The sequence below is a fragment of the Hippichthys cyanospilos genome, chromosome 4, assembly GCF_059441005.1.
Source record: "Hippichthys cyanospilos isolate Australia breed blue-spotted pipefish chromosome 4, RoL_Hcya_1.0, whole genome shotgun sequence".
NCBI lineage: Eukaryota > Metazoa > Chordata > Actinopteri > Syngnathiformes > Syngnathidae > Hippichthys > Hippichthys cyanospilos.
This window is the reverse complement of record NC_142372.1, coordinates 19827211-19850685: the sequence shown is the minus strand read 5'-3', so window position 1 is coordinate 19850685 and position 23475 is coordinate 19827211. Positions and strand designations below refer to the sequence as shown.

General features: G+C 38.5%; 1 protein-coding gene across 1 annotated transcript in view; it reads left to right on the top strand.

Annotated features, from left to right (window-relative positions):
• The first annotated feature begins 4165 nt into the window (after window positions 1-4165).
• Window positions 4166-23475, top strand: part of tspan4a (tetraspanin 4a) — a 113256-nt gene continuing 93946 nt past the window's right edge. The window contains exon 1 of the mRNA XM_088413806.1: window positions 4166-4238. The gene's annotated coding sequence lies outside the window, so the exon portion shown is untranslated. The remainder of the gene's footprint in view (window positions 4239-23475) is intronic.

The following is a 23475-nucleotide window of genomic DNA, read 5'->3' as shown; positions in this document are numbered from 1 at the left end:
TTTGGTGAACTGGCTCCAATTTGTTTTGGCCGGCAATTAGTCAGTTGTGGAAACTGCAACTTCCCGCTGGCATGAATTCCTAAATTCAAATTATTCTGTAAATTACAGGGCACGTTTGACTTAGTTCCACATTGCATATATAGATGAAAGAGCATATTCGAACGTGTCAATTACATGTGAATTAATTTCTCAACTTCTTTGAGTCTGCAATTTCTTCTAGAGCTGGACAAACAGTTCTCAATTCTTTTCTAATTTTCTAAAACCCCAGATATATTTTCTGGTGAAAAAACTGTTGCCTCTGCTTTTGCAGTTTTTTTTGTTTGTTTTTATTTTGGTTGGAGCCTTTATATAAAAATCTACCTATGGGTTGTGGCTATTATAAAATAGTTTAATTAAATACAAACCAGAAAACCATTTCCTTAGTTTGAATACCTTTCCAATGAGAAATTCCATCCATCCATACATGATTATGCCATTTTATTTGCCTGATTTTATAACTATCTTTACTGATACATACAGTTAATCTGGAAAATATTCACAGTGCCTTGCTTTTTCAACATTTTTTCATGTTACAGCTTCATTCCAAACTTTCTTACCTCAAAATTCTACACACAATACTTCATTTATGACAAAACGATAAACTTTTTTTTTTCTTCCTTTTTCAGGATTTATTAATGTAGAAAAGGGTTACATACATATTCACAGCCTTTGTTTCATATTTTGCGGCTCCACCTTTGGCCGCAATTACAGTCTGCCTACATTTCTGCCCATTCTTCTTTGCAATAATTCTCAAGCTCCATCAGACTGGAAGGGAGACGTCTGTGCACAGCCATGATGAGCGGTGCCTGGGTTCCTCAAAAACATGACGCCTGACAAAAGAAAGAGTTCAATCTTTACCTCATCAGACCAGAGAATTTGGTTTCTTGTGGTCTGACAGTCATTTACAGTAGGTACCTTTCGGCAAATTCCAGATGGTCTGCCTTGTTCCTTTTAATAAGGAGTGGCTTTTATCTACCATACCTTTCTGATTGGTGGATTGCTGTAGAGACGGTTGTCCTTCTGGAGGGCATCCCTCCATCCACAGAGGAATGCTGGAGCTCTGACAGAGAAACCATTGGACTTTTGGTCACCTTACTGATTAAGGCTCATATTCCCCGATCGCTCAAGTTGGACAGCTCGTCAACTCTAGGGAGAGGTATGGTGGTTCCATACATCTTCCATTTACAAATAACGGAGGCCACTGTGCTCCTTGGGACCGTCAAAGCCGCAGAACTATTTATGTACCCTTCCCTAGATTTGTGCCTCAAGACAACCCTACCTCACAGGTCTACAAACAATCCCTTTGACTTCATCCTTGGTGTTTGTGTTCGAGCGTGCACAGTCAACTGTGGGACCTTATGTAAACAGGTTTGTGCCTTTCCAAATCATGTCCAATCAAGGGGATTCACCGTAGGCGTTCTCCAATTTAGCTGTAGATAACATCAAGGAAGATCTGTGGAAAATGATGCACCAAATTTGAGATTCATGGCAAAGGTGTGAATACATATGTAAATGTGATTTCTTAGTTTATTTTTAATAAATACAAAACTTGTCATTTTATTCACATTGTCGCATTGGGGTGTTGTGTGTGGAAATTTGAGATTCAATTAATACAATTTGGCATGAGACGACAAAAAGTGGAAAACGTGTTGCACTGTGAATACTTTCCCGTCACACTGTATGTTTGCGATTTATTCTTCCTCATCATCATTTTAATACAATTGGAATATTTTTTTCAACAGCCACTACTTATGATATGCATAACACTTTCCTTAATGCTTCTTACTTAAAAAGAAAAATCAACCTGCGAGTTTAAGTTGCATAAAATTGCAACAATCTACTCATTGACCGAATGTACATATTATTGATGTCTCCTTTCAGATGAAGCTGCAGTGTTTCTTTCACCTTGCCGCTTTCCTCCATTAGGCTTTTTTTGACCCTAGCATGGCTTGTACCCACCAAAGTAAAATTGATGGAGTGTAGTTTGCTGATTGCTAAAGAGTCTGCAAATTTAGCTGAGTAGTGACTTGTGAAAAAGGTTCAGGTTCAAATATTGGTTCAGGTCTTTTCTGTTTTCCATGTAAGAGATATTTGACTTCCTTTCAGTTCACAGTCCAAAAGCACGTCAACTTAAGACTGAAAATCACCCTTTAGTGTGAATGAGAGAGTGAATGGTTGTCTGTGTCTGTCAGCCCTCTGACTGACGGTGAAACAGAACTATATCCTTCATCCAGAACGGTATAAATACTGTAGTGTAGATGCTTGGATATAAGAGCTAATAATAGGTGTTTTTGCACCACATTACTATGTCACAGTCAATATGTTCCTTGACCTTTCAGACATGAAGAATGTGTTTTATTTGCTCCACAGCGGGGAAATGCAGCTAGAAAAGCAATTGTTAAAATGATATAGTAGTATTATTTCCGGTAGTTGAGTCTCAAGAGCAATGAATACGTTGGGTATATTGCAAACACACTTGCGGAGAATCGGGTTACTATTTGCAAAATTGTATGAATTCTAATGCTATTCATGTGAATGTTTTCAATCAGTAAAACAAAAATAAGATATAGCCCAGACCTTTCTCACTGGAATCAAAATTCTGAGATTATTATGTTCCTTACTCATTCAAAGATTAAAGGTTCACCATTGTGTTCCGGGAACCTTGATGATTCAATTGTAACTAAAGATGTCAAATGTAATAACGTCATCACATTTGTGATAGCACAATAATGCGATTTTTTTAGACATGGACAAAAATATGTTTTGTGAGGCTGAATGTAACCTCAACCATGACCACCAAAAATGTAATCTATAAATCCACAGTCCAAGTGGGTGTTTGTGCCAGATGTAATGATTCCCTCTAGGCATTTCTGCTGCCACTATATTGTGTTTGTGAGATTGAGGTGACCTTAAAATAACCCCAAACTGGATGAGCAATTCAAAAATACGATGCCTGCCTGTCCACTTTGGTAACCGGTTTAGAAAAAAAGAAACAATGCAAGACAATATTGGGGAGACAACATTTTCAAGAGTAATAATGCTAAAAAATGGCTGAAAATGAAATATGGAAGTAAAGAAACCATTGGCCACTTGACATTGCCACTTGAGAAGCTCGTCTAACTAGAATACATTGATTTCTTTACAGTGAAAATGCCATAGTGTGTGGTGTAAGACTGGACCATAGAGCTGGGCCATTTTTTTTTTACATTTAGTCGCTAAGAAAATAATTATTAATTTTCTCTGATTAGATGTTTGTGAATATTGCTCAAAGATTCGTCTGAATCACGTCAGAACAGTCAACAACAAAATGAATGCAAAGCCCTTCAAAATGCCTAAAAAAGTGCAGTGTATTTTTCAAATGTATTTCCAGTACATACAAACATACTTATAAATAAGTTCAAATGTAAATATGCGCACATGTAATTGAAAATATGGCCAAACATATAGGTGGACTCTATGTTTAACTTTTTTTTTTGGGCATTTTCCCCCTCATGCCACAGGGAATTGTTACATTCCTGCATAAGTACACAACAACCACAACAACAAAAAAATGCATTTATTTAGCATTTTGGCCAATTTTAAACCAAAATTAAGTAAGTACACATTGTTTATTAGTACTTTTGTGGTTTTAGTGTTACATTTCCTCTGCTTTTTTTTTCATCATGCCACAAGGTTTGGCAATACATCGAGGCATTATGGGACAAAATGTATTTATGAGTACTTACATAACTTACTAGTGAATACGTATTTAAATGCGTTTGAACGCATTGTTAACTATGTTGACATTAGTTTACAAGTTAAAAACGTTTACTTCAGTGACAGCATTGTGCATCCATACAAAAGAATCTGGTCACAAACAGCAGAGACTTGCACCTTATTATTTGCATTAGTGTGCCCAAGCATTTGCAACTTGCTCAAAAAAATGGAAAACTGCTTTTTTGATGTCCACAAGTGACAATGATGTTAAGATGACTGCACATTAAAAAAAAACTGTCGAGTTCTAAAAGCGCTTTAACGTGTTATTGTTTTAGCTGCCACTAGATGTCAGCATTTGTTTTTATAGGTCGAAAATCAGTCACATGTGCCCCCATGTGGCAGGAGGGAGAGAGAGACTGGAGAGGAAAAAGCTTGGGAAGTTTTGCCACACTGCAGGGAAGAAAGGACAGCCGGTATATAGAAAGAGAGAGACATAAATAAGGGTAAGTTGTTTTCATATTTGTCTTTATTCATTAGAAGTCATGGTTATTGGCAACACATTCTTCTAATTCAGACTCACTGTGTGTTTTATTTCTCTTTTGGCCAACTTTTACCATGTGGATTTGCTGGTGTCGGAGAAGTTGTTTAAAAGGTTTAAGTTTGATGAATGTAAGCAGTGGTGGGCTTAATGTGTAGAATTAACAGTGCCTGTTACTTTTCACTGCTTATCTTTGGGTGAATTTCACAATGGATGTTGCTCTTGCTTTACCTACACAAATCATACTTAACTTTAAATAATGTTCACAGTTGCTCTGGGTTTTAAAAGCAAGTTCACTGCTCACTAATGGGCCACGTTTAAAATGTCCTTTTGTAAACATGTTTTGATGGTGGACACTGTAATAGGCCGAAGGATGTCTCGTTAGACCACGATGTAAGACAGAAATAAACTTGTGGATCAGAACAACATTTCAAAATACCAACCATTCCGGAGAGTATCCCCTCCCTTTTTACTGTCTTTTTTTTTGAAGGGCTGACAGGAAGTTTGAATCTCCAAAATATGTTTTCAGTTGGATTAATCACCTCACAATCATGTCCATATGTTGCTTTGTAGAGGTCCCAAAATATGATGAATTTTACATGTGGAGAATAAATATTGATCCATGTTCAAATGTAAGTTCTCAGCCAGAGATTGTCCTTTTAGTTTTTCATTAATTTTATTATTTATTTGTGCTATATTTCTAACAATTAACATGAACTCAATAAGTATTTGAACTAAATTGCTTGGCTTTTTTTTCCCATTAACACTTGTGGACCTCAATCATCTGTGTGTCCAAACGAATGAAACAAAATTTATATTTCAGACCACAATGTGGTGCCCACACGTGCATATACACACACACTTTGGATTTATGTGATGGGATTATTATTATTATTTTCGACGCATTCATCATATTTTCTATCTCTACCGTAATAATGCAAAAGTCTGTGGCTAATGGTTGCCCTAATTATGACATGCATGTTCTTGGAATGTGAAAGAATCTGGGATACCTTTTGAAAAAACACAAGGAAAACAAGCAGGCTCCCTAACTTCCAAAATGCGAGGTGGATGTAGGGGTATTTTGTCCCAAAATGGGTGTGTATTTGTCTTTGGAGTGCCTGCGTACAAGTAATAAATGACAAAATTAAGGGTGTGTGTATGGTGCCAAGTCGATGAAGTGATGTGTTTGTGACAGAAAATAGGATCACCATTTCTACTTGGTTTATCTTAGCTCAGGTGCACTTTTGCACTTGCTTATTCTTTCAAAAGTAAAATCCTCATTTTGGGCTCAGAACAGCTCTGACTCTGGTTGTCATGGTAATGCAAAGCTGCTCTTCTGAGGGTGGGGTGAGCGATAGCTCATTTGCATAAGCCCTTAAACTAGTTGATTTCAAAAGAGCTGTTAAAAGTCGATACGCATGTTGCAAATATAGATAATTGAGGTATGGTAAAATGTCTTTAATAATGCTTTTTGTGGGTTGTGGGTCACTATACTTTAAAATCTAAAACATTCACAACCCTAACCCTCAGCAATTACTTTGTGATAGACCACATTTGGTTGTCTTTGTGATTGAACATTAACTAAATGCTGCATAGACAACCTCACAATGATTCAATGATTGTGCCAAAAACATGGTCACTAAAGTTCAGTCGAGCAATTTCTTCTTCTCTGCATGGTGCTTCGAAGCTCAACCCATCCTATGTATAATCCACTCTGCAGTGAAATATGCTGAATAATTGAAGTCATCGCACTTAAACTGACAAAAAGCTTTGTTCTTTATTTTTTTTAACAAACCATTACAGTAGCAGAATGTCCAGTATCTAATGATTTAATTGCATTGTCAGAATGGCAGTGAATGTCATAGAAACCCTAAATAATTGAGCGGAACTGTTCTAGAGTTACACATAAGGTTAGATAGCATTGATAAAATAGTTTGCATGAATTTTTAATATGTATAGTTTTGTATTATTTTATGTGCTCTTGTTTTGTATGGACCGGTGTCTGCAATAAACTATTACGGCATTGGATGAATGTTATTGCATATACAAAGCGTATGGGGTTTGCATTAAGGCCCAATAATTTTGTCCAGAGCAACAAATGCTATGTGAGAACTTCCTCGGAAGGTGTTATTTGGACTATGCCAGCTGACAATAATTATAATTTCTATTTTGGACACAGCAGAACAGTTAGCCGTTAGCTTGGACCTAATGACGGAAAACTAATTTATTTCCCGTGAGAGCCACCCTGCTCTTGTTCTTTATGTAACCAAATGACTACACACAAAAAAATCTCTTGCTCTTTGACAGATTGTGTTGACTCTTTCCAGGATGTGCATGGAGACAGTTAAGAAAAAAGAGGCAGCTTCCTTTTCCTGTGTCCTCCCATATTATCTCTAGTGTGGGTGAAGTGATGACACTGTAACAGTTGGCTATATTAGCCTTTTGTTGTTTCCAGTCAGTCTGCACTGAAGTCAAGATCAATGCTGCTCACAGATCTTATACATTCTTTACGTGTGTTTTCAGTGGATGGCATTCCATAAGGCCTTATGGTATTTACAAGGACACTAGAAAATTCAGTTCAGTAGAGAAATGTGGAGTGTTATTTTTTCCTAGTCACAGCTAGTTGGTGTGTTTGTCCAAGTGCACTTCTGTGGTTTCACTTGTGGGCTTCTCTGGGTGTGGCACCACTCTGCAAATGTGCCTTGAACACTGGAGTTACTGTAGCTGGCTGAAACGGGGCTGAAGTATATTGCTGTCTTAAGGTGTATTTGTGGTGAATGTGCACTGGTCATTGGTTCTAAATTCAACATTATATATTTCCCTCAAGCCTTAGTTTTCACCCTCACTTTCTTTTCAATACCATGATTTAATAGTTTTACATTTTAAAAATGCAGTTTATGCCCACTTTCCTGCAGTCATGGCAAGAAAGAAAGTGCTGAGAACTGGTACATGTGTTGTTTTGAATTTAAGTAACATATGCAAGGGGTTTTGCTCCTTTTTTTATTGCTATAGAATTAAGCAAGAGACAAGAAGTGAACAGAGAAAACTAAGAGTTCATAGTAAAGTGACAATATGTAATATTTAGACCATTATTCGTTTTGAAAACCCACTATAAATATTTGCCCAAGCTTTGTAGCTTCCGCACTATCATGGATTGAAACCAATGGCGAATTTTATTTGTATTTGTTCATGCTTTGGCTCGCTTAGCGCATGGTTCCAAATTATGGTCTCTCTGTGACACCATAGTGAGCACGCTGCAATCGAGTAACACCAGTAAACTGCAACGCAGCACGTGATACATATTATTCCCACAGTGATAAATGCAAAAACCAAATAACTGGTTGTGGGCCATTCCATGCCAAATCACACGCACAAAAAGAAATATGAAAAAAAGAAAATTTGAACCAAGCCAATTTTTACATGATACATGGCTGCTTGGTTAGCACGCCCGCTTCACAGTTAAGGGACTTGAGTTCCATTCTAGCTGGCTCCAGCCTTCCTGTGTGGCGTTTGCATGTTCTCCCTCAGCCCGCATGGCTTCTCTCCTGGCACTGCAGTTTCCTCCCACATTCCAAAAACATGCATGGCATGTGTCTTGGTCACACTAAATTGTCCAGCCTTGCCCTCTTTTGCCAAAAATGTCAACATTCGATCGTCTGTAGCCCCCAAAGCCCCAATTGACCTAAACTTTTTTGATTTAGTGTTGAGGCATCACTACCAACAAGTAAACCTAGTTTCATTAAATCAAAATTGGCTAAACCCACTTGATGATTTTGCATGAAATGACCCCAAATTATTTTCAGCTACATCCCAGAAAATGTTTCTGCAACTTATATTGGACTGTGCTTCACCACAATAAATAGAATTCTGTAGTCAGCCTTTATCCAGACAAACAGTTTCAACACACACATGCAAAACGTGATACATTATCCTGATTCAACTAAATAGCTTTAGCAAAAGACTTTTTTTCTGAGCTACCCTCACAAATAAACAATCACAAAAGAGTTTGAATTGCTATTGTTTTATGTTTTATTGTTTAAGCAGACTTTTCAGGTTGTAAGGCACCAGCTTGGCCTTGTATGTTCAAAAAGGTCTATTTTATATCCTCGATGAGTAGTCAGCCTAGAATGAAAACCACAGACTGCAACCCCAAACATGCAAGGCTGCTGACACCCAGTCTCACACCCAGTTTAAGACAGACGTACAAAAATAAGTTATTCCCGTTCATTGCTTGATGTTTACTACTCTCCTCACGTCCTTATATATTTTCATATCATCACAGCCATCAAAACACTTTCCTTAATGAGGTCCTCTATTACATGTTCTATTTAAATCATTGTTTACAGTGTTTTCTCTGCATGGGATAAAAATAGCAACCATGATTTTGCACTGCTTTTTATTTCAGTTCTCTTGGGGGGGGGGTGCAAGAGCTGTCTAATCTACGTATACATAACCTTTAATTTAGCTTTGCTATGGGTATATGAACTGGCTTCAGCAAGCATCTTCTGTACATTTGTTTTAAGTCTTTGTGAGATTTGATAAACAGTCATGTTCCATGAATTGTCTTTTAGATATACAGTATTTCATTGAAATTTCACAAAAAAAACATGCAAATGCATTAAATAGAATGGATTCAGATTGTTCCACTTTGAAATATATCAAGATCCCTATGGAATCATCTTTTATTGGAGGGATCTTTGAACAAAATGCCACGTTTATATTACTGACAAATTTTTCAACTTATTAGATCCCAGCCATATCCTATTGAATGTAAATATACAGAATCCCCCCACAGCACACACATATGTCAAGTTAATCAGAGCGAAGTCTCTGAGTCGGTGCACATATCGCTTGAAGAAAAAGTCACATGACCCATATGGCCTTTGCATTAATCAATCACTACTTGTTACTGAGGCGATGAACTTCATAAGATAGCGCATCTGTCAGCGAGATCCAGCTCTGCGTAATGAATCACACATCTTCTGAAGTTCAATTCTTCCCTCAAGTCAGGGTGATAGGGCTCTTGATGGAAGAAGAAAGAATTCCACCTTGTGGAACCATTTTGATCTCATATCAGTAAATAAGCTATTTTCTTTGTTTTACGTCTTTTGTCTTCCACAGGGTGCAAGTCGCTTTAACTAGGGTGAATAACACTTTGCTCCACAGTCAGCACGCTGCAAATCAAAGGGTGGGTTTGATCCCTGTGGGATTTCGAGAAGGCTAAATTGATAATGACATGTGTTTCATTTGTGGAATTATTAGGCTATTTCATTTTTGCTCATTAGACCTCCTCATGCTTTATACTATGATTTTTTTGCCAAATAGGAAGCTTTGCATAAAACTTTTAAGTAGTTGATATGTTATCAATTTCACATTCTAGCTACAGTATATATCCAACTACAGTGGGGACACTCAATCCAAAAAAAGCCAAAACTGTGTTGTTGACCATTGTCATGACCATGCTTCAAAATAAAAGCTTACTATAAATAACTTTTTTAGGTACAGATTATTTTGAAGCAATTACTGGCTTTCTTACATAGTTTGGCTGCTTTACTATGCCGGAAGAAATTGACAGGCTGCCACATTCTCCCTGTGTATTTCATTGCACTTTTGGCCCATCCCTTTTACTTCCTGCCAGGTAAATGTGACTGTAAATCCCAGCTGGATCATTTTATTCTTTGTTTAGTGATATCACTAAAAAAAAAAAAAGAACAAATAAAAAGAACGGGGACACACTGACCTACAGTATCTCCATATATGCCAGTTTTTAGCACAAAAGGTCCTTATGAGCAGTTTACAAAGCAAAAGAAATTGCTGGAAAAAAATGTATCACTTTATATATCCATTGCTGCGGTTGAGCAGAAAAAGGACATCTATATTTTCACACCAATGTAAGCTTCATTTTGCCTCTGATCTGTGGTGGGCATTCTGTCGAGGGTGTTTTCCTTTGACATGCGTCGAGTGCACCTGACAATTAGATGAGGAAAAGTCCTCTGAACTTCACACGTGCTGGAACACACATGTAACAATCGGTGCAAATACCAATTTGAATCACAGAAATGGCTGGAGCCCGTTCCAGCTCTCTTCGAGCAGTAGTAAACGTTTGCCAGCCAATCACAGGGCACACATAGACAACCATTCTCACTCACAAACACAACTAAGTGCAATTTGGATAGTCCAAGATACCGACCCTGCATGCTTTGATGGATTGGATGATTTAAGGTTGAATGTTGACACATAATTATAGTAATTTAAAAAATTAATTATAGTAAATTATATTAATTTAATAATTCACCTTCATCTCATTCTGGTCACCAGTTTGGTCATTTTTGTCAACCAGTACTTGTCACAAGTCAAACAATGTCCCGGTAGTTGTGTGGTGAAAAGCACACCCAAGCCAATCCCAAAAGTGCTTAATGGTGTTGAGGTCAGGACTGCCGGCAGGACATTCCATCCTCTCCACTTCCATATTCTTGAAGTTGTTTATATGTCGCTCTGTGGGGGCGAACATTTTCATCTTGGAGGATGGAGTTCAATCCGTGATTGTGAAGTGGCGGGATTTCCACGGTTGCAGAATCTCATCTCGCTATCTCTGCATTGAGATTGCTTTCACAGATGACAAACCCCATTTATCCAGTCAGGGAGGTGCCACCCCGATGCCTCCTCCAAAAGATTTGGCTCTATCAGTTCAGCTATCAACATACAGTAGTGTTCACAGCATCTTCTCCACAGTTTGGCCCTAAGATCCAACTGCTGTAGGCAGAATCTGGACTCATTGCTGAAAATAACATTCCTCCACATTTTCAGACACCAGAAGCTCAACAGCAGTCAATGGCAACAGCAAAATATGCCATTCGCCACTAGCAAAAAGATTTTGCTTTTTTTTTATTTTTTATTTTTTTCATGAGCCAACCCACATACTCCGCTCTGCTGCTCATTCCACAAATGGATCTTGTTTACAAATGTGCCACCATTTAACAGACATAAACAAGCATTTCTACTGTGTGATGTTTCTTGGCAAGAAGTGTTATTACAATGAAGACATAATCCAGCACCAATACCTATTTGGAGGGTGGCGGGGGGTTAATCAGGAGAATCCAGTCACATATGAGCATAGAACATGTGGAAATTGTTGTGGCTGGAAGGGAAAGGCTCTTATTCAGGGATGGAATGTGAAATTTCTATTTTTTTATATTTACTAATACAGTACTTAATACATGCAATAATGAATGTTTGTGGTATGAATTAATTCCTTTAATTTCTCAAATAGTTTTTGCAACATTATTAGGTCCAAACTGATTCTGAACTGCCCCAGTTTCTTTGTCAAAGTAGTGTGCTTTTGCATCACATATTTGTTTCATATTTTGTTTGATATGGTTTCTTTCCAAGTAACAATTATGTCAGATAAATCCCCATTGAAGTTTAGGTGAAGCGTTTGCCAAATCATCCTAAAATGAACCCTGACAAACCTAATTGTGTACATATACTATAGATGTTCAGTTAAATGCTTGTCTAATGCCACAATCTTCTCAATATGAGGTGCAAATCCGATCTCTATAATTTTTTTTTATCATCTGGGGTGTTTGATAAAAACAGCTCATTTGTTCTTGACAGCATAAGTAAGCAATAATTGCTTGTTAGCTGTCTGCTGCCAGTTACTAAAATGTACCCTCTGCTTTTTTTTTTTTTTTTTTGTCAAAAGGAACCAAACTTCTTCTCCAGACTTCACAATCAAAATACATTTTTATTTTTATTTTATCAACACGAAACAAATGTGCTGCTGACATTGTTGTGGATAATAAGACAGACAAAAGCTGTGCATTTAAGACATTAATTCCCAAAGAAATATTTTTCCATTCTGTGTAAGATTGCCAGGTACCGATGGCCAAATGAAGCTTCATGAAGCAGTGAGGCTTTGAAGCCAATTGGTTTGCAGATGCTCAATTGTGAAATTAAGTAATCTAGAAGCCTAAAAAGTTGACTGTGTTGAAAACTCTCTGTCTATTTGATTAAGAAAATTGCATGAGTGTGCTTGTTTTAACTATAAGAACAAAATTTATCAAGGGCCACAAGGATCATTTGTTATTATTACAGTAATAGCTTTTCCACATTTATTTTTACTTTACCTTACAGGAGGGCTTAAAAATGGCTAGTGAATTAAGAATTGATGAATTAGAACTAAATTAATGGATTACTATAGAAACTGTACTAATCTATACGCATTTAAGTATTAAAATACGAATCAACTAATTTAGGTAATGAAGTACTAAAGTAATGATTACGTTAATACTGCATATGAGAGTAATTGACTATTTATTTACCTAAAATAATTGATTACCTTAGTTCATGCATTTAGTACCAACCATTTTTATACACTGGCTTAGCCGAACATTTGGGGATGAAAAGTAAACAGAAGTACTGTACTATATGTGCCTGGGACTGAATGTTTGGACACTTAACAAAACATGAAAATATGTCTTTGAAATTGAATAAGTTCATTTTATTGCAGTGGCCCTAACACTTTCAAAGTCATATATGTGCATTGTGCAGTATTCTCGTCCAATAAAACACAAGGTGCAATGTATCTTTGTTGTCATTACAAATAATGCACTAGAGACTTTTCCCCCCCATCTCAGCTGGTGCTTTGATAATGCTTTTTTTTTTCATTATGTTGTCTGCCTTTTAAATATTTCACTGTCTATGCCTTGCTGCTGTAACCAATATTTTTTTTCATCTCTGGTATCTGTTATGCCTTGTCTCATCTATTGGTATGCTGTAGGACAATTACCGGTATATCAGACTTTCTTTTGGTTGCCTTTTTACATACTTAATTGGCTGGCAACCAGTTCAGGGTGTCCCCTAAAGCTATAGCCCAAAACCAGCTGGGATAGGCACCAGGAAATCTGTGACCCTTGTGAGAATAAGTGGCTATGAAAATGGATAGATGAATTCTACTGCATACCAGCTAAATAGCATGTATTTTGGTAGTTAAACAATGATGAGTACCTTTTAAAATACAGTGTTGTGCATTAACACGAAAAAGATGCACAAAGTGTGTAAAATCCTTACATTTCATTGTAATACAGACTTGATAGCTCTCAAGCATATAATAAGTGAGAGCAGCATATTTAGCCAAACACAAGTGAAACATACCGTAATGAACACATGATGTGAAACTGCCTAATGTAAGCAACTGAATTGGTGAAGTGAAGCTATCCAAAAATGCAGACAATACTCTCACGACACTTTTGCAAAACATTGTCATCCTAATAGTCCAGTATGTGACTTTTGATACCTGCCAGATGCACGTTTCCTCCGGCAGTTACGATAAATAACTTGAAGTTAGAGCCACTGTATTTAGTGTACTTCACGCAGTCTGCATGCCTTCTTCTGCAGTAAAGCCCATCATAGTTTCAACTCACCGCAAGAGCCAACATGATGACTGTCTTCATGGTATAAATCAGTGCCTGATTTCAAAAGCAGAATATTTGGCATGAAGCCTCTGAGGAGGCATTATCCTCTCACCATCCCTTCAATGGGCTTCCCAGCAAAACCACTAACTTAATTTTACTCAACCTCTGTCAGAGTGATCAAGTGTCAAAAGAAATAATCTTGTTTGAGGTGAAAATCATGTCGCAAATTAATGTTAGCCCTCATGCCGTCTTGATCAGTACTGTTTGCTAGCATAGTTTAGCCTAGAAGGCTAGCAGGGATTCAAGACAAGGCAATGCAATTTTATTTATATAGTGCATTTAACATGCAAGGTAATTATATGCGCTTTTCATGGTTGAAAGTAGAGTCTCTTTAACCTTACTTAACTCCGAAATACATTACCTCTCCTTGTGTACCCTGTGCCTGCATTTGTATGTGAGACCACTGCCATATACTGCATGGCTTTCACTACTGATGGACTCCGGCTTTTGCACTGTTCACCAGCCAGATGCTGCATTGGGGGGACAATGCTGGACCGAGGCTGCTTTAGAGACAGTCAGAGAAGTGCATGATCAGAGTACTATGAAGACCTCCTCAATCCCACCAACGCGTCTTCCTCTAAGAGAGCAGAGTCTAGAAGCTGGGATGGGCTCTCCCAACTCTGGGGCTGAAGTCACTTAGGTGGTCAAAAAACAAAAAACTTCTTGGTGGCAAGCCCCCAGGGGTGGATTAGACCGCCCGGAGTTTCTAAAGGCTCTGGATGTTGTAGGGATGTCCTCGCTGACACGTGTCTGCAACATCGCACAGACATCAGGAACAGCACCTCTGTTTTGGCAGACTGGGGTGGTGGTCCACCTTTTTAAAAAAGGGGACCAGAGGGTGTGTTCTAACGATAGAGCGATCACACTCCTCAACCTCCCTGGTAAAGTCTATTCAGGGGTGCTGGAGAGGAGGGTCCGTCGGGAAGTCGTCGGGAAGTCGAACCTCGGATTCAGGAGGAGCAGTGTGGTTTTCGTCCCAGTCGTGGAACAGTGGACCAGCTCTAACCCTCAAGGGTTAGAAGGCCTCCTTGACGGTGCATGGGAGTTTGCCCATCCAATCTACAGTTTGTGTGTTTTATAGACTTGGAGAAGGCATTCGACCTTGTTCCTCGGAGACTTCTGTGGCGAGTGCTTCGGAAGTACTGGGTACAGAACGTCTAGATAGGGACTGTTCGGTCCCTGTACCACCGATGTCAGAGTTTGGTCTGCATTGCCGGCAGTAAGTCCAATGCGTTTCCAGTGGGGGTTGTACTCAGCCAAGGTTTCCCTTTGTCACTGATTCTGTTCATTACCTTTATGAACAGAATTTCTAAGTGCTGCCCAAGCGTTGAGGGGGTTGGGTTTGGGAGTCTCAGCATTGCATCGCTGCTATTTGCAGATGATGTGGTGCTGTTGGCTTCTTCAGACCGTGATCTCCAACTCTCATTGGAGCGGTTCGCAGCCGAGTGTGAAGCAGCTGGGATGAAGATCAGAACCTCCAAATCTGAGAACATGGTCCTCGGTCGGAAAAGGGTGGAGTGCCCTCTCTGTGTCGGGGATGAGGTCCTGCCCCAAGTGGAGGATTATCTTGGGGTCTTGTTCACATGTGAGGTTAGAATGGAACAGGTGATCGTCCCGGCGGATCGGTGCAGCGTCTACTATAATGCAAACTCTGTACCGGTCTGTCATGATAAAGAGAGAGCTGAGCCCAAAGGTGAAATTCTCTTTTTAAAACTCAGTTTGACCTTTTATACCATTCCAGGAAATTGTCAGCTCCAAGTTTCACATACTGCCTATCCTCTCGCTCCCCATTATTACAGCCTAAAATTGTCACCTACCACATACTGTGGGTCTCAAACTCCAGTCCCCGAGGGCTGCAATCCTGCATGTTTTTGGTCCTGCTCTCTAAAACACACGTGATTCAAATGATAAGCTCATTAGCAAGCTCTGCAGGAGCATGAAAATGATCCTTATAATTTGAATCAAGTGTGTTTTAGAGAGCAAAATTGAAAACATGCAGGTTTCCGTTCCTCTAGGATTGGAGTTTAAGACCTATGCTCTAGCATATCATTGCTGACTTGTAGCCTTCTTGTGAAATGGTGGCTAGCCACCAAGCATCCAGGACGCCATCCATCTGGGCACTTCATTGTACTCAACATTCATCAGTCCTGCCTCCTTGCAATTTCGGCATACACCTTATGCATGAAAGCCTTTAGAGGCTCCCTCATGCTGCTCATTAGTGACTTTTCACAGCTGCTCTTCGTTCCTGAATTTATATTGCAGTCCAGTCAAGGCTATCTATAAGAGATACTGAAGACAAAGAAAATAACCTAAGTCAAAACTTGTCTTCTACAAAAGGAGAATGATTTTTCCTTTCAAAATCAAACGATTCTGAATAGAATCTCTCTACAATCACGTTTATTTCTTTCTCAAGCAGATGGTGTGTGGTTTACAAACTTAGAAAAAGGAAGTAATTAAACTCTCCCAGCAAGCTGGGGATTTTCCTCTCTCCCAACTGGTTGGGGATCTTCCACTATCATACAGTAGTGGTTCCACTGGCTCAGTTCTTTATCTAAACATAACTGATTCAACCAGCTCGATTCCTCTTGCATTCAGCTGTTTCTCCATTAACATACAGTCAACATTCCAATACCTTCATATCACATTCGGAGGGTGGACCTAGGAGTATGTGTAGACAGGTAAGAGTTGGAACATGTTCTTTATTTATACAAAGGGAAATCGTAAATGGCTGGCTTGCAGTTGGAGGTTTGCGAGAGAGGAGGCAGGCAGACAGAATCGAGCCAGGGCTGATTGTCCATTCGGTGGAAGGCGGAAGCGTGGGCAGGCAGGGAGGACAGGTCTCCATACCGGAGCAGCTGGTATTAGGATGGTGAGGACCGGCAGAGTTGAGGCATGACCACGCAAAGCAAGACAACAGGTGTGCGGATAGTAGAGGCATTGGGCAGGTAAAGCAGGACGACAGGCAGATAGATAATCGGGGAAAGGCGGGCTAAGCCGCCCGACAGGCAGGTGATGAGATGATGATGGCAAGAAGATCTAACGAATACTGATTGATTGGGATGTGGAACTGGTTGGTGAGGGAGGATGAGCTAGCTAGGCGGGCAGGACGTGACACCATTTTACTGACCAAATACCTAATATTCAATGCATGGGTTTTTGTGCTTAAACGAGAACGTGCATTTCTCCATCAATCACAAATAAATCAATTAACTGTGATATTTTATTTAAATATCTGGTGATCTAGGTCCTTTTGAAAGGCATTTGAACTTCCCCAAGAAAATATATGCATGGTAATTTGTAACAGTAGAAACTACATATTCCAATGGGACACACTGTTACTTAATTAATTGGTAGTCCATGTTTGCTCAAGTTCTGATGCAGACATTCATACTTTTCAGTCTGGGAACACTGAAATTGATTTTCACAAATCAGATTTAAGTCATTCAATTTGATATGTGTCTGACTTTGGCTGTGTAAATGAGATTTCCAACTGTTTTGGGTGTCAGAGCATGAATTTCAATGTGGCAATCCAATTTGCTCTTTCACTGAACACTACTGGATATATCTTCTACACAAACACTTGTATTCTGTCGCAGCACACCAGAGTCAGTTTCATCTGGAAAAATGTATTGGTTGGATCACTTGAGTAAAAGAGGATTTAGTTCAAGACATCTGCAATGAGAAAGATGTGTGTATGGCCTGTCAAATATGTAGTTGCTGATATAATATTAGCCAGTTGGAGAAGTCCATCATGCATATGTGTCCCTGTCACTGTCTTTACATGTGGGCAATGCATTTTTGGTCTGTAAATGCATATAGATCAGTTTAAAGGATTAGCCTGCTTTTTTTTCCTTGGGGGAGTATTAGTCCCCTCATATCTAAAAATACATACATACATACATACATACACAGACAGCATATTTGTCTTTTGTTGGGCAGAGTTTGACTGGCATGCAACCCGCCCCTTCTAGCAGGGATTAGCAGCAGAATGCAAATAGCAGATATAACACAAATGCATCTGCAGGTGTTTGGAGGTACTCATGGTACGGATATGGAGCACACATCAGTCTGTCATCAAGATACCTCCACCTCAAAGACAGGAAATGTGAGGAGGAAGACGAACTGATAAATGATATTCATAGCTGTAGATCACTGGAACAGACTTCCTCTGACACGCTTCTAATATTCTTATCAGTTTAGGAGGATAAAAATACCACATGATAAGGTTGGATTGTTAATTTCCTTGCATCTGCGTGATCGTCTGCGTTTCGCAATTAGCTCTCGTTGGAGGACTAATGAGGAAGGAACAAGAGTGGAAGTTATTGTTTTATCTTGGGAACAGCTTGTATATCTTGATGCAACCATATTTCACCATATTGCATGGGTTCAATTCAAATGATCTATAGGTGGAAAGCACAAAGGTAAACAGCCCAGTGCACTAAGCCATTCGAGGCACGGCTGGATGAGTTTGGTGTTGAAAAACCCGAGAGTCCATTAAACACTTTAGTGAAACTGACCCTCTCATCTAACATCTTGTATAAAGTCTTCTTTTAAGGGGGACCAATTCCAATTTATATTTCAACTTTCAACCTTCTGGCGTTTCATTGCAGCTATTGTTATAGCGTATGTTGACAATGATAAAAAGACACAAAGTCAGGTGCATGTCACAAAGTAGTTGCAGCGTGATGAACAAAACTGTCTGGGGGAAATCTTGAAAGGCACACCAAAATCTTCCTCCAAATAGTGTTGCATTAAATATGGAAACTGAATAATTGATAGGTGAATAAATTATGAATCATACAGAATGTTCAAACACCTTAATGGTACCATCACCACCACTTTTAGTTGATGTCAGCAATCTGTACAAATTCACCCAACTTAATAAAAGTGATAGATAACTATGGTCCATGCTACCGATCTGGTGAGGTATTTGAAAAAACTGGTCCAGTTGGGTAGACCACTTACTCTACTCTTTACTTAACAATTTGTCCAACAAATTGTTTCAATAGAGGAATCATTTTCATTTCAACTTGTCACAAGATGTTAATTGGTCAATTTAACAGATGTCAACGAATGATAGACAAGAAAAACGTTTGGCATATTTGATAATTGAATGTATCATTCTCTATGCGGTGGCTAATGCCGTCAAAGGATATTTTGAGGGTCATGCCAGTTTCAGTGTGGGGTGGTGGCGATTCTAAAAGAAATATTATTTGAAAGATTACAAAATTCAGTCAAAGGAATGGGAGAAAAACTGCAATCTCTGTGAGTCTGACTCGTTTTAATTGTGATGCCGTTAGTATTGTTTTATGTCTTTTCAGCTATCTGTCTCAAACGTCTGCAATTTCAAAAAAGCAAAAGCTGAGCCAAACAAATTGTCATGCTCTGTCATATTCTGATTGTTGCCTTTCACGTCTAGAAAACAAGCGTGAACCTTGCGAAGAACAATATTACCTCAGAATAACAAAAATAATCCTCTATTAAAAGCTGAAAAATGAAACAATTATTACATGACTCGAATCAGTCATTAAGTATCTAGTATATTAAGTATCTAGTCTTGGTCACGCCTTCTATTATGTAAATGTTCCAACCTTGATGATCACAGTTTCCATCTTTCAATATGATTTAATCAGGTGCTAAAATGGAAGATGGAATTTTTTTTTGTCGGTGGAGCCTCAAGTAAAACAACACAATTAAACCAGAAAGGTCAGTTTCAGAACTCAGCCATCCATCCGTTTTCTCGACCACTTATCCAGTTCAGGCTTGTTAGGAGCTTGTCAATGCCAGTCAATCAATTAAAGTATGCATGACTTACAATACGCTCACATTCTCACACACCCCTAAATGGAACTGTCAACACACATTTACAGATTTTGCTCAAATAGCATCACGGTGGGTTTAAACTGTAATTATTGTGGTGCTAGCATTGGCTCAGACAAACAGCTGTGTATGTTTCAAGTTGGCTTGTGGAACGCTCATTTTGTACACATGTACTGCATAAACTATATTCTGTGTGGCCTGTTTTGTCATTTAAATGGGATATTCTCAAGAGCCTCATAGTCTGTCTTTAAACAAGGGGAAGCTAGTCTCAGAGACCTTTAGGACAGCACAGTGATCACAGAGCAACACGGAACTTATCGTTTAGCACTCAGTATGGCTGTACACGTACCTTCTCCTTTAACACAATTAAAATACTAGTCAATACAAGTACGTATTTTAATAGGTGTCTTTATCAGGAAAATTCCACTGTTAACTATGGAGATAAATAATACTTTGCAATGTGTCGCTATCAAACATGTGTTTAGCCATGGCATCTGCTGCAAAGTGAGGAAGAGAGAGAGAAAGAGATAAAGAGGAAGCTCACAAGTGAGCGAGAGAACGAGCAAGTGAGAGAGCGAGAGAGCGAGAGAGAGAGAGAGAGAGAGAGAGAGAGAGAGAGAGAGAGAGAGAGAGAGAGACACACACACACACACACACACACACACACACACACAGAAAAATAGCTGTAGAGCTGGAGAGATAAAGAATGTTGATTTGAAGGAGGTGTGCTCGTTTTGGCACTAACATGAATGACAACATAGAAAATGATGATCCAGTTTCAATCTTAATGAGTTTCCTGCTGTTTCCTGACGCAATTATTGGCTTAATCAACATATAAGTGGGACACCGATTCCTTTCATGCAGTCTCAAATACAAATATACAGGGCAACTGAAAAGTAACTCTGTACCTATAATTTATCCATATGTTATACTTTTTTTTCCCCACATTTTATTTTCTGCTCCAAGGTGTTTGGAAGTTAAATCTACTGTGTGTTCTTTTTTTTTCGTTTGAAATTTGAAACCTACAAAAGTGGCTGAATGATACGAAATGATACAATTTTAGGTATTCTTTTTATTGATAATCATTTATAATTACCATCACAAGTGTGTGTGTGTGTGTGTGTGTGTGTGTGTGTGTGTGTGTGTGTGTAGCTATGCAGTTTGCATGTTAATTCTTTCTTTAATGGTCCTTCACCATTTGCACTTGAACTACGGATCACCAAACATCATAACATGCCGCTAGCTGTACATGGTCCTGTACGGTCAGACATCCTGCCACTTATGTAACCTTTAAAATTTTATTGACAAAACATACAAATAAATAAGAATTTTAAAACAAGGAGTTACTACTTTTCAATTGCCCTGTACATTATGAATAAATACCTTCAAGGCCGCTTTGAGGTTAGGTAAACGGGGCTTCTGTGGACATAATCAAGAAGGCCATAGCTGGAAGCGGGAAGTCCATCGGCATTGACACATGATGACTTACAAAAGCGCTGCACAGTACGGACTCCTTGGCTAAAATCCAGTCTCTTCCACTCTTTTGTAAACGCAAACAACTCTTAAAATAAAAGGAAGCCACAGCTGCTCCTTTTGGCCGTTCTTTCAAAGGTACATTTTTGTTGTATCGCAACGTCTTTGCTGACATTTTCTTTTGTGTTTGGTCGGTGGACTCAAATTGTGTAGAACAATTAGACATTTTAACTCCTAAACCAATCATTGTGCACCGTAATGGAACTTGTGCTGCGTCTTTGTTTTTCTCCTTCAATTTTGGCGATTGCCAAATCCTTTTGGCACATTAAGGCCTCATTCTTGGCCACCTGCTATAATGCATTTGAAGACAAAATGTTGGTGGTGACTTGAATTAAGGTAAGAATTGGCCATAAAAACATAAAACATTGATGCACAGGTTAAATAGGTACTTCTGTCGTCTTGTTTAAAGGTATGCTGTGTAATTTTTTCCATGCACCTGTGGGACCTCTAGGGGCATTATGGTAAATGCAGCACTTCCTGCTGTCCGAAGCTATAACAGACATGGCGACCTCTGGAGGAGTGCCACCCCCATGTAATATAAGTGAATGATAACTAGATTATATTTAAAACACACTGTTGGCCATTAAAAACACATTTCTTTGCACATTTTTTAAATGTATACTAATTTCATGTATTCATTTTTAATGAAAAATGGTCTTAATCTTACACAGTGTCACTTTAATAAATGTAATTATAATATATAGGTAAGAAATAAGTCAAAGCAATGCATCATGAAGAAGAAATAAAAACATATATTGCACTTGAATATGAGTCACAAGACCAGTCAAACTATGGGACAAAAACAAACAAACAAAAAAACCAAGCGACCTTTAGTCCAAAAAATACGGTATGTTGACTCTTTCCTTGCCATGGACAAGAATTCTTGTCATATAAAATGCTTATGTTGTTTGCCAGCGACTAGATTTCTTGTCAACTGTTTTTCTTTCTTCGAATGAATGGATGAGACTTGTGGCCAGTGCTCCTCTTAATATTAAGCAAATGGAGCGCTGTAGTAATTAACTGTGACCGTTTGATAGCAGAGTTGCTCTCGATGGCTAACAAAGATGTGATCAGCGAGGCCAAGAAAAATAACCTGTAGCCGTGCAGCTAGGTGAGAAAGAACAAGAGAGATGGGCTAAAGGAAATCAGTTTAAATCAGCTCACAATCAGGCAAAGTATGTCTTATGGTATATAAAACGAAAACGTAGTGTATTCTGGGTAAGTTGAGAATAAAGTGGAATGAAGTGACCGAAAATGACATTTTGACTGCCAGTTGATTACAGTTTGCTTAAAAGTAAATAATGTGCTTGGTTCTAAATAGGCTTTGTTTTTTTCATTGGTTTGCACTCAGCAAGTTAGTTAGTTGTGTAGTCCTGTGTGCCAAGTTTTTGCTATGTCTTGGGTGAATGTTTGAAATATTATTTACTTTATTTTAACTTATCATTATTATTACTTGTCAACATCAAGCCTTGAAGACTTGTTTATGAACTGTTTGTTTAAAAAAGGGGCAATAAATAGATAGATTTGACCAAACATGATGAATAATCGTGATTTAAATATTGACCAAAATAATTAGTTTTTTGGCCATAATCATGCTGCCCGACACTAAACCAAAAAACATGAGTGTCAAAGTCACTTTTTGTGCATAAAACACACCTTTTCACAAAAAAAGCTGATTTTGCCATTATTTTGTCCATAATAGCTTTGTGTCACTCAAATGACCTACAGGAATTTCAAATAGATTACTATTGAACAGAATAAGGTAGACACATACTTTCTTTTTCTAACTGAAGAATGGAATTCCAATTTTCATATGGTGCCACCCATATTTACATAGACATAGAACACAATATTCTGTAGGCCTCGAGATGTAGTGAAAATGCTTGAAATGCTGGCACCCTAGGGGTTACATTTTTGGATAACCTTGGCACTGAAAGAGTTCATGTATATCAGGTAATTGCCTGTGCCACAAAAAACATTATACTGGACTGCTCTGCACCATGTGACATAAGCCTCCCTAAGGCCATAACTCAAAGGTGCTCCTCATTCAACAATGCTTGTTAACATAGCTTTCATTGAAATGCTAACTAATGCTCATAGAAAATAAATGTCAACAAAAATTTATCTGCTTCAGCTATACAATTATGCCCTCTACTTTGCAATTAAATACCAGGTCTTTCCATCAATATTCCACGTGAAGTAAAAAGGCCAGTCAGTCTAATTGCTAATTACCTTTTTATCACTGACTTTGTCTGTGCCGGGCCCAGGAATGTTTCATGAGATAACACCATTAGTTCAAATGTCAGGCGTGCAAGTCGCATTCAATCTACAGATGAGGCACGACAGAAAGCCATTTCATATTTAATGAAGCCATGA